We start from the raw sequence: 12416 nt of genomic DNA, 5'->3' as shown, positions 1-12416 counted from the left end.
AACCCAAGAGGCAGAGGTTGCAGTAAGCCAAGACCACGTAACTGTATCCCAGCCTGGGCAACAAAGTAAGACTGTGTCTCAAGAAAAAAAAAGTTTAAAAACTAAAAAACAAAAAAACACTTTAAAATAGAAAAAAGTTTATAGGGTAAGGATACAAATATTTTTGTATAGCTGTAAAATGTTTCTGTGTTTTAAACTATGTTATTACAAAAGTCAAAAGTTTAAAAAATTTTTAAGTTTGTAAAGCAAAAACATTATAGTCAGCTAAGGTTAATTTATTATCAAAGGCCAGGTGCAGTGGCTCATGCCTGTAATCCCAGCACTTTAGGACGCTGAGGTGGGAGGATCACCTAAGGTCAGGAGTTCAAGACAAGCTTGGCCAACATGCTGAAATCCCGTCTCTACTAAAAACACAAAAATTAGCCAGGCGTGGTGGTGCAAGCCTGTAATTCCAGCTACTCGGGAGGCTGAGGCTACTTGGGAGAATGCTTGAGCCCAGAAGTTGAAGCTGCAGAGAGCCATGATTGTGTCACTGCACTTCAACGTGGGCAACAGAGTGAGACTCTGCCCTAAAAAAAAAAAATTGTTAAAGAAAAAACTGTGAAACATTTAATGTAGCCTAGCTGTACAGTGTTTCTAGAGGCTACAATAGTGTCCTACTACTATAGTGCAACTTCCTAGGCCTTCATATTCACTCACTGACTCACCCAGAGCAACTTTTAGTTCTGTAAGCTCCATTCATGGTAAGTACCCTATACAGGTGTATCTTTTTAATCTTTTACATCACATTTTTACTGCACCTTTTCTATGCTTAGATATGTTTTTAAGTACACAAATACCGTTGTTATAATTACCTACAGTATTCAGTACAGTAACATGTTGGACAGGTTTATGGCCTACCAGGACTAGACTACAGCATATAGCAGGTGTGTAGCAGGCTATACCACATAGGTTTAAGTATTCCCTGTGATGTTCGCACAACGATGAAATTGCCTAACGAATTTCTTAGAACATTTCCCTGTCCTTAAGTGACATATGGCTGTAATTCCTCTGGGCGACTATGCCTGAGATTCCAATAGCTGCCACTAGCATGGTGTGGTACAAAGAGCACTAGATTTGCAGGCAAAAGGCTTGGCCTTTGAGTCCTGGCATTACCACTTGCCAACTCTGGAGTATCTCACTTCCTCATTGAGTCTGTTTCTTAATAGGGAAAATAACATGTACGCTCCCCTCCTCAAAATTGTGGTGAAGAACTTTGTAAGTTCTAATTGTATTGATAATGCTGAAAAGCACTCTTATCTTTGTTTGGTGCATATATTTGGCAGATAGAATCTCTTCAGGTATGATAGAAAATAGAACAAAACTTGAATCAAGCGTGCTTCTTCCTTGAAAATATCACTATTTAAATAATAGTCAAACTAATTTCTTCCTTTAAAGTCTGAATATACCAGGACCTTTATTAAAAGAAATGCAAAAAATTTGGTATAGACAGGCCTCATGTGCCTGAAATTTCAACTAGTGCCTTGGTCTAGGATATCTTCCCAGAAGCACGCATCCTCTCTTCCTTGAGTCCAAACCTTCTAGACTATGTATGTACTGTTAACGGAGTTCGTTTAACTGTAACAGAAGTTTTCCAGCAGACTAGCCTTTAGTTACTGGCATTCAATTCATGTCTCCTGCCATGCTTTGTTATATAACTTCCCAGTGCTTTTCCTGATAAGAAACTTTACCTCCACGTGGCTTCTCTTTCTCCACAGCTGCATCCACTCTCACTGGTGGTCAAAGCAAGTTGACTTGACCTGTAGACTCATTCCAGCAGAAGTTGTTAAATCACTGAATCTTCTAGCATCCCCTAGATCAATTCTCATTTGTCACTGTAGAGATTTTTATGAAACTTTCATTGTCAGGTGTGTTTACATTCTCCCTTCCTTTCCTATTTTGTTATGAACAAATATATCAGGATAGTTTTCAAAAAATTATTCAATGATTTCTTCATAGTTGTTTAAATTTTTTTCATAACTACTCCTCTAAAATTGTGCAGAAAACTGTGCCTGCTTTGTAAACTATAGTAAAAATAAAAGTTAAAACAAACCTGGCTTCTTTTCAGCACAATATGGTTGACTTACTTTACATGAACTGATGTTGACTAAGAACAAAGTGATTTGATAACCAAGTTTTTTGTTCAAGGCAAAGGAGAGTTTACAAATTTGAGCTGGGGAAAAAAATGTGCAGCACCCCAAATCACAGTCCTCTAAGGAGACATTAGCTATTATAAGCAGGTCCAAATCCTGTCAGAATGTAAACCCTTTCCTAATCCTAAGTCATTTCTCATCTAATTATTTTAAGAGTCTTTTTGGTTGTACTATTTTTAAAGTAGAGCAGAGGGACACACAAATTAGCTGAAGGGTTTTTAAAGCCACTGATGCATTGGGTTGATAAAATTTAATCCCATCTAAAATTGCAAATATAATTTTATCCTGATGCCTTTCTTAGACTAGGCAAAAGTCAGAAGACTTTTCATCAGGAAGGAGATGAGAGAAGATAGCACTAGATACAGTCTATCCCAGGAAGAGATCATCTAACCACAGTAGTTAACAAGTATTAACCTAATTCAAGCCTGGAGCTTACCTTTACAGAGTCTGCCATAAATAATGAAGTATCGTACTTCTTCCTTGTGACAGATAATGGTGGTCATGTTGCCTCAAAGCAGGCAGCATTTTTTCCTTTTCTGTTTAATTTTAATCAGTTTTCTTCTATACTTGATCAAATAATATATATTTCACAGCCAAAGTGGTAATATGTAATATCATTATACTCTCTTACAACTAAATGAAGACTCAAGAAAATAATCAAGAGTACATCTTGGCCTTCTAAATTATTCTGAAATTATACTGAAGTCCAAGTAACTGAACTCCTTGTGTGGCTAGATTTTTGTTGTTGCTGTAGCATTTAACTTTCAGGAAGAGTCAAATGATAAGCCAATTTCAGGGATTGAAAGACCATAGGAGGCACAAATTGAGATCCTGTCTATATGGATGAACTACTTATCTCTTTTCTATTTACTATCCTGGACAATCAGATGCTATGAATATGATGCCTCCAAAACACAAATAAGTATACTCTATTTCTAACTGGAAGAATGTTTAGAAAGACTGATCTATTCATTCAGTGAATATTGACTGAATACCTACTACATGTCAATCACTGTTTTGGGAACTAGGAATACAGCATTGAACAAGAGAACAAAATTCCTGACCTCACATAACTTAATTCCAGTAGGGAAAGACAGACAAATAAGCAAAATATATAGTATGCCAGATACTGATAAGTGCTATGGAGAAAGATCTTGAATTATAAGATTAAGACAACATCAACATGCTTTTAAAGAGTAAACTAGGATTAAAGGGGAAATTTTAGTACAGTCACATGTCCCTTAACGATGTGGGAATACATCATTAGGCTATTGCATTGTGTGAACATCACGGAGTGTACTTACACAAACCTAGATGGTATAGCCTCCTACACATTTAGGGCATGTGATATAGCCTATTGCTGCTAGGCTACAAACCCGTATAGCACGTTATTGTAGTGAATATTGTAGGCAACTGAAACACAGTGGTATTTGTGTATGTACACTTATGTAAACATAGGGAAGGTATAGTAAAACTGCAGTATTAAAATCTTATGGGACCACCATCTTATAAGCAGTCTGTCATTGACCAAAATGTCATATGCAGCACATGACTGTATATACATATTACTAACAAGAATGACAGGGATAATTGAGATGTTACTGCACAAAGTTTCAATACAGGCAAAAGCTAATGTGCTCTATGTGCTACCACATAAAAGGTTGTTTAGTTTATGACCCACATAACCAAAGATAAACCAGAACTACTTATTCTTCAATCACAGCCTGGGCTCATCAGGAAAGGCAGTTAGCACTTCAATGGACTCACTGCCTCTACCTTCCTTCTTGCTTGGATGAAGAATCTGAATCTAGAAGCCCACCAAATTCATCCAACAGCACAAGCAGATGTTGCTTTGGAAAACATCTCAGCAGAGAACTCTCCTGGGATGTATTTCATCAGTCTGATACTTCCAACTCTGCCAGGGAATAAGCTCACCAAAGGCTTCTCATCAAACAGCTCTGCCCTAAACACCTCGGGAATTCCCCAACAGTGTCTTGCTGGCCTAATGACACTCATGTTCCTTCTCATGCTTACCTTTCTTTGCCTGACGTGAGTGCAAAAACCTATCTTAAGCAAGATAATTGTAAAAATAAAAAAATTAAATAACAAATATCTCCAGAGTACTTACAACAACTACTGTCACATTTAGGAGGCCTCTCTGTGCCAGGCTGTCATTAAGGGCATGAGCTCCAGAGCAAGCCACCTGTCACTTGTCAAAGATTATAATCTAGGAAGAAAGATACTGTTCAAGGAGCCAGAACTACTCTAGCTGTGGTTTCTGCCATGTAACCATGAGCAAGTTACTTAATACCTTTGTGTCTCAGTTTTCCCATCAGTAAAATGGAGATGGGCATAAGAGTGCCTCATATAGAGGATTTTTGTGAAGATCAAAATAAGCAAAAACATTTAAAGCACATGCAAACAAGTGCTCAAGTAATATGAGATCTTCTTATCATGGTTTTCTAGTCCCTTTAAACAGTATCAAATTTCATATTACATTTATTTAGTAGAGGAGATCCTATACTTAAATACTTCCTTCACTAATAGGATTCTGTCTTTGGGAACTTTTCCTTTTCTTTGCCTTTTTCTTTCTTTTTTTTTTTTTTCTTGAGATACAGTCTCGCTCTGTTGCCCAGGCTGGAGTGCAATGGCACAATCTCAACTCACTGCAACCTCCGCCTCCTGGTTTCAAGCAATTCTCCTGCCTCAGCTTCCCGAGTAGCTAGCTGGGATTACAAGGAACTGCCACCACGCCTGGTTTATATATATATATATATACGTATATATATATATACACATATGTATATATATGTATTTTTTTTTTTTTTTTTGAGATGGAGTTTCACTCTTGTTGCCCAGGCTGGAGTGCAATGGCACAATCTTGACTCACTGCAACCTCTGCCTCCCAGGTTCAAGCGATTCTCCTGCCTCCGCCTCCTGAGTAGCTGGGATTACAGGCATGCACCACCACGCCCAGCAATTTTGTATTTTTAGTAGAGACAGGGTTTCTCCATGTTGGTTAGGCTGGTCTTGAATTCCCGACCTCAGGTGATCCACCCACCTCGGCCTCTCAAAGTGCTGGGATTACAGGCATGAGCCACCACGCCTGGCCTTCTTTCCCTTTATTTCCTTTTAAAGTAAATAGACAATACCAACATTTGGATTGCTTTTCTTTTAGGAAAATGGCAATGGCTCCATGGAAAAGTAGTATATTGAGAGAAAAGTGCTAAACCAAGAGCTGGAATACCTGAATTCTAGCAGGGGGCTGTCACCAACTAGCTGCCCTAACCAGGCATTAGTTGTATAGCATCATACAGAGAAATCTGCATTCTACTGAAGGGTAGCAGACATTTTACAAATAATAATACAATTTTAGACATATTCACTATTAAATATGCCTTATTTTTCTGTTATCATACTGTGTAGTTTAAGTATTCTTTCCTTAAGTCACTAAACATAAATTTGACTTCAAAGTAAGCGTCAATCATAAAACCACAGGTGAGTCAAGTATGCATGTGTCTACACATTATTTGTAAGTGCAAAATACAAGGGAATGAGAAGGTTATTTTCTAGATATTTCACACCAAACTTGCAGGAAGAGAAAGGATGTTATGGTGAGTATCTTAATTCTCAGCAGTGTAGCTCTACACTCAGTTACCTGACTTAACAATAATACCTCTCCAGTGATTTTCCTCCAACCCATTATTATCCCTCAATATATTATTCCAACTAACAAATTTACATGATGAAACAGAAAGTGGAAATGGCTAAAGAATACTAAAAAAGAGCTGCCAGGTAATGAGTGTCCTATAGATGTTATTGGTCTTTGGTCTACTCCATCAATGAGATGGTGGAAGGAAACAAAGTTGATTATACACAGGGTTAAACATACGTAAAGCAACTAGCACAGGGCATGGCATATGGTCAGTACCCAATATATAGCTATCATTCTTACTATTACATGCAGCCATATCACACACAAAAGAAACAAATCCCAGGGAAGTTGGTTTCCTTACTTCACACAGGTAGTCTGTAGGGATTTGAACCCAAGTCCACTGAACACCAAAACTTTACCTCTTTGCTTCCAAAATCCACCTTGTCAATTGTTGTTGAATTGAACGGTATAAAGTTCAACGCACTGAAAATTCACTTGACATTGAGATTCATTTGACAAGTCAATGAAGTCTGAGCCATTTAAGTAACTGCAACATAACAAGTTGTTTTTATTTTCATTTTTTTCTGGAGACAGGGTCTTACTCTGCCATCCGGGTTAGAGTACAGTGGCATGATCATGGCTCACCGCAGCCTTGCCTTCCTGGGCTCAAGTGATCCTCCCACCTCAGCCTCTAGAGTAGCTGAAACTACAGGCATATGCTACCATGTCCAGCTAATTTTTTAATTCTTTGTATAGATAGGGTCTCACTATGTTCCCCAGGCTAGTGTTGAACTCCTGGACTCAAGCAATCTTACTGCCTCAGCCTGTCAAAGTGCTGTGATTACAGGCATGAGTCACCTTACCCAGCCAACAAGTTGTTTTTAGATTCACATGAGCTTGCCACTCAGCATGAGATTACCTGTATATTTTGTTAGCCTACTCAGTCAAAACTTATTTAAAATAACACAACTACTCTGCCCCATTTATAAATCTCAACACTATACACCTTTTAATGATTACATTTGGGTAATCTACTATAGAAAGTGGTACAAACCCTCGATAGGAAGTTATTTCTACTACATGCTGCCAATTCTCATGAAGGATTTGTGACATACATAGTTTCTTCTAGTAATATTAGCATCTTAGGCAAAAATTTAAATTGCCTCTGGATGTTCTGTCAATTCATTAAAAGATAAAGGAAATCTAAGTGACATTTGTTTACGAACAAATTGCTCAGAGAAGTGAATAGGAAAATATTTGCTAAATAAGAGAATGATGAATCCTTGTTAATAGAAAAGAAAATGCCATGTTCACATAAGGTGTGTATCTGACAAGAAGAATGACATAGAGGGCTCAACAATTGGCCTGGGAACTTGATTAATGTATAAAGGAAGAATGAATCATCCATTCAATTCCTGAAGATTCGTCACATACCTGCTGCCTAGAAGGAAAGACAGACATGGATCTACCATCAGCAGTACAGTGGGGGAATTCCCACTCATGACCTCCCCTCTGTCCCCCTGAACGGGGCTTTTTCCTTAATAGTAAGTTGTCCCACTGAGGAATGAATGGCCCTTCCTGAGACCTAAAGATGAAGGCCAAAGAAAAAAGGGCATTTGTAGTAGAAGGGTCAGCGAGGGGAGGAACTATATTCAGAGGCAAATGATTATTTTTTAATTATGAAGGTCTTGAATTGTTCACAAATATTCCATCCTTCCAGCATCTTCACCCTGGGAAGTAGAACACCAGGGAAGAAAGATCCTGCTCTGTGATAAGGGGAGAGAAAGGGAGAGACTGCCTTAACCAGGAAGCCTCCACGCCCACAGCCTAGGCCCACGGATGGACTCGGGGGAGTGAGTGGCTATGAACCACCTGAAATTGTATACAAAATTCTGTGTTTACATCAGATCTCGAAGGGGGCCATGACCGCCATCAATTTAAAGGTCAAAGTTCGTGCACAAGTCTGACATAAAATCTCAAATCCTGGGTCTTTTGTTTATCAGCTATGTAATCACTCGAACTTTTCATAACTTGTTTCCTAATTTGAAAATGGAAAAGATAATGCAACGCCTAACTCATTGTGAAGATTAAATGAGGCAAATTAAGCTTCTAGCACAATAATGCTCACTTACCCAAAGGGAAAGTCAAAGCTTCTAGAGATACTAGAAGGAATGGAATCTGAATCTATACACCAATGACAGTGACAGCACTTAGAGTCCCCCAAAACACCACCAGTTCCTTCATGTCCACCATTTTGTAACTCACCTTACAAATCTCAAATGAGTAAATTCATGCTTAATTCCACATGGTCCTGAGACTATACTACTGTGACAGACTGTTGGTAAGAAAATAAGGACATCTGGTATCTCAAGGGAAAAATCCAATACTGGAAGTAAAACATCTTAGGCTATCAGCCTTTAAGTTTATTAGGCACTAAGCCTAGGTTGAATAATACTCCATTCTTCAAATAAACAGGTTTCCAAATTCTGCAATAACTTGTGATTATAGAATAGACTTTAAAATGCACATCTTCTATGTTTGTATGTGTAATTTCCATACTTATTTATATGGCTAATTCTTAATTACCTAGACCAAAGAAGAAAAGTAACAGAAAACCTAAACATCAAGAAAAATCCCTGATCATTTGTAATTGGTGTTAGACTTGGGAAAGCTTTCTCTATCTAGGTGAGAGGCCAACCTAACATATTTGCTTCAGATGGTCCAATAGCTCTAACTGAAAATATTCACAGATTCTTGTCTCTACCTCAGTCTTACTTGTTTTATAACATACACACCTAAATGAATAACTACTCGGCCCAAAAGGTAAAAAAGTTTCTGGGTACTAGACTTTCACTTTACACATATTTCAGCTATTTTTAGAGTCCAAATGAAAACAGCTAGTACATAAGGAAATAAGCATGAAATTCTTGATGTCTACTCAGATAACAGTCAAGATAAGGTCAGTGGATATTTGGAATACCTAAGATACTAATTTAAAATAAAACACTTTGATGGCCAAGAACACTTTCTAAAGTTGTGCTTGAGGGTTATGGTTTGCGTTATATGCTTGATTCCTCTCTAACAAATCCCCTAGCCAAAAAATATCCCCATCTGCCATAAGGTGCTATGAGAAGTATCTGTTCAAAGTCCAGTGAGGAAGCTGACACCCCCTTGACACAGCAATCTTACCTCAGAGTCACTACAACTAGATCACTTTCTAAGTGTTTCAGAAGAAGCCCCAAAGTAAAAAAGAAGAGTCTAAAGAAAATGGTGCTTTTCTATTTGAATACAAAACCTTGGAAATGTTTAACTCTCTCCAGGAAATAAAATCAGAGCAAATAAAGGCAGACTTAATTGTACTGCTGTCCATATTTATCAATCTAAATTCAAAACTCTTAATTTTTAAACTAAGTAAACATTCATTCAGCAACAACATACTGTAAGGTGAAAGGCACTATCCCAGACCCTGGCAATGCTCCAGTCAACAAGATTCCTACTTTGATGGAGCTTATATTCTAAGGAACAAAAACTTGACGTTGTGTGTAACGCACTGAACACACAATTTAAAAAACATTTCGTAAAGATCTATGATAAACCGAAGCCTATAATTAAGAAATAAGAGGCTCCCATATACATTTTGCTAGACTTTCATCTTCAACAAAATACCTTGCAGGTAATTTTTAGCAGTGGCTCAGTCTTTAACTCAACTTCAAAACAACAGTTATGTATGAAGGCCATATATGGGAACAACAATAAAGAGGCCCCAATACACACACACACCCCTCAGAAACAGGTGAAAGAAAACTGTCCTCTAAGTTATAAAACTAACACAATATACCATAGCAAAAACATCAAAAAAAAGTAATAATAATCTTGAAGAGACTTCCATGGTTTCAGAACTTCCCCATATCCTGAGGATTACAAACCTTTTTAGGCTGGGTGTGGTGGCTCATGCCTGCAATCCCAGCACTTTGGGAGGCCGAGGCGGGTGGATCACCTGAGGTCAGGAGTTCGAGACCAGCTTGGCCAACGTAGTAAAATCCCATCTCTACTAAAAATACAAAAATTAGCCAGGAGTGGTGGCAGGCGCCTGTAATCCCAGCTACTTGGGAGGCTGAGGTGAGAGAATTGCTTGAACCCAGGAGGCAGAAGTTGCAGTGAGCTGAGATCGTGCCATTTGCACTCCAGCCTGGGCAACAGAGCAAGACTCCATCTCACCAAAAAATAAAAGAAAAAAAGAAAAGAAAAGAAAATAATTCCTATGAAGAGAATAAAGATGAACACTTATTAAGAGTTTCCCAAATACCAGGTCCTTTGCTAAATGTTTTACATTTAACACTGAATCCTTATAGCCACTATCAAGTAGGTACTATTATTATCCCCAACTTACAGATGAAAAATCAATGACCTTGGGAAATTAAGTGATTTAATAATTACTTAAATTACAGCACTTGGATGCAACCTAGGTGTTTCTGACTACTGCAGACTGTCTTAACCACTTTGCTAAGCATCCATCTCAAGAGGCAGACAGGGACTAAAGCACCACTGAAGCACTGCCCAGAGGAAAGGGTGTCCTGACTTAAAGAAATTTGTCTGGTCCTAGACGTAGCAATTCTCTGCTTATAAAAATATGTACTTTTTCTTTTCAGAGTCTCACTCTGTCGCGCAGGCTGGAGGCTGGAGTGCAGTGGCGCAATCTCAGTTCGTTGCAATGTCTGCCTCTCGGGTTCAAGTGATTCTCCTGTCTCAGCCTTCCAAGTAGCTGGGACTACAGGCATATACCAACACGCCCAGGTAATTTTTTTGTATTTTTAGTAGAGATGGGGTTTCACGATGTTGGCCAGGGCAGGCTGGTCTTGAACTCCTAACCTCAGGTGATCCGCCCACCCCAGCCTCCCAAAGGCATGAGCCACCACTGGGTGGCTGGCCTACTTATGAAAATATCTACTTTTTCAAGGCAACACCTCTTCTGATTCCATGTTCACCATGAAACTTCTGGTTTGTTCTGGCTCCCATGTACCCTAACTATAGGAAAATCTTAGCCTGGGAAGAGGGCACACATACGTGGGACCCTTGGCAGTTCCTTACTGCTTATAAATTACTAAACTTGGGTCCTGGTTTTACACATCACTCTCAGTGAGCTAGATTAAATCAGGTCTTCCCATGACATGAGATTTTTGAGCTTGGCTCTTGCACTCTGGACTGTGCTGATTCCATCAAGGTGATGCCCCAGGCAGTGGCCATGCCCAGGTGGGCACCCTCTTGTCTCACCACCTCCTTCAAGCCTCTACAGCATATACTTTCAAAATTTGAGAGAATTTTCTAGCTCCCCTTAAACTCCATAAGGACTCAAAGCCTCTCTTGAAAAAATGTTTTGAAACTCAGAAGAATGATAGGCAGGGAATTCCAACAGCTTTGAGAAACTATTGCTATAATGAACAGCAACATTTTCCTAATGGAATAATTCATTTTCCCATTTTTAAAAGTTATTTTCTGTAGTTCAAATATGGTGAACTGAGAAGAAAGTTAGCAACCTAAGTTAACTATACTGGATATATGTATATTAACCATGTTGCTTTTAATTTAATATATCTTAGACACTTGTAAAAATATGAAGGCTAAAAATACAAACAAAAAAAAAAAAAAAAAAAAAATTAGTTGGTCTTGGTGGTAGGTACCTATAATCCCAGCTACTAGGGAGGCTGAGGCAGGAGAACCACTTGGATCTGGGAGGCAGAGGTTGCAGTGAACTGAGATCGCACCATTGCACTCTAGCCTAGGCAATAAGAGTGAAACTCCATCTCAAAAAAAAAAAAATTGTCATTATAGAAGTGAAATGGTATTCAATTAAGCAAGAGGAAAGACTTTTCCCTCCATTTATATTTGGATAGTAAAAAAGTTTTTCACCCAAATCTATAAGATATGATAATTCCAGATTTGCTTGGTGAGAGAATAGTGCAAGAAACCAACATACTGATATTTCTTGGTATGAATCAGAGACTATATGTACAAACTAGAAACAGGTGTGACCCCACTCAGATTATTTCTGAACAGTCATTTGGTAAGATTAGGCCTGACGCTTGAGCCATCTGTTTATATGCTACAGAGCCGAGCTACTGGGGCTTTCAAAGGAAAAGTTTGCCATACAAACTTTCTACCCATGACTGTTACTGAATGTCGGAAATTGTGCAACAGACTCTCCAAGGGCAAAACATTTTCTAGGGACCATGCCTGTTTCCTCTTCTGGTAAAAATCAGGCTCAAAATACACCCACAGCTATATAAAGTTACTAGTTCCCTGAGACTGATAACTTCTAACAATGGATGGCAATTTCTCTGGACTTATTAACAGAAGAAAGGCAATGCCTGTGGGTTCAGTTCTCCCTGTATTTACTGAACACATTCCACACCTGGTATAAAAATAAACTGGGGCCAGGCGCGGTGGCTCATGCCTGTAATCCCAGCACTCTGGGAGGCTGAGACGGGTGGATCACGAGGTCAGGAGATCGAGACCATCCTGGCTAACACAGTGAAACCCCGTCTCTACTAAAAATACAAAAAAATTGGCCA

General features: G+C 38.7%; 1 protein-coding gene across 2 annotated transcripts in view; it reads right to left on the bottom strand.

The window, feature by feature from the left end:
* PTPN21 (protein tyrosine phosphatase, non-receptor type 21) overlaps positions 1-12416 on the bottom strand; it is a 93579-nt gene that overhangs the window by 76231 nt on the left and 4932 nt on the right. The gene's annotated exons all lie outside the window — the stretch shown is intronic.

The sequence above is a fragment of the Colobus angolensis genome, unplaced genomic scaffold (genome assembly GCF_000951035.1).
Source record: "Colobus angolensis palliatus isolate OR3802 unplaced genomic scaffold, Cang.pa_1.0 Scaffold3, whole genome shotgun sequence".
Taxonomy (NCBI): domain Eukaryota; kingdom Metazoa; phylum Chordata; class Mammalia; order Primates; family Cercopithecidae; genus Colobus; species Colobus angolensis.
The sequence above is the reverse complement of the archived record's forward strand: the minus strand, read 5'-3'. Positions and strand labels throughout refer to the sequence as shown.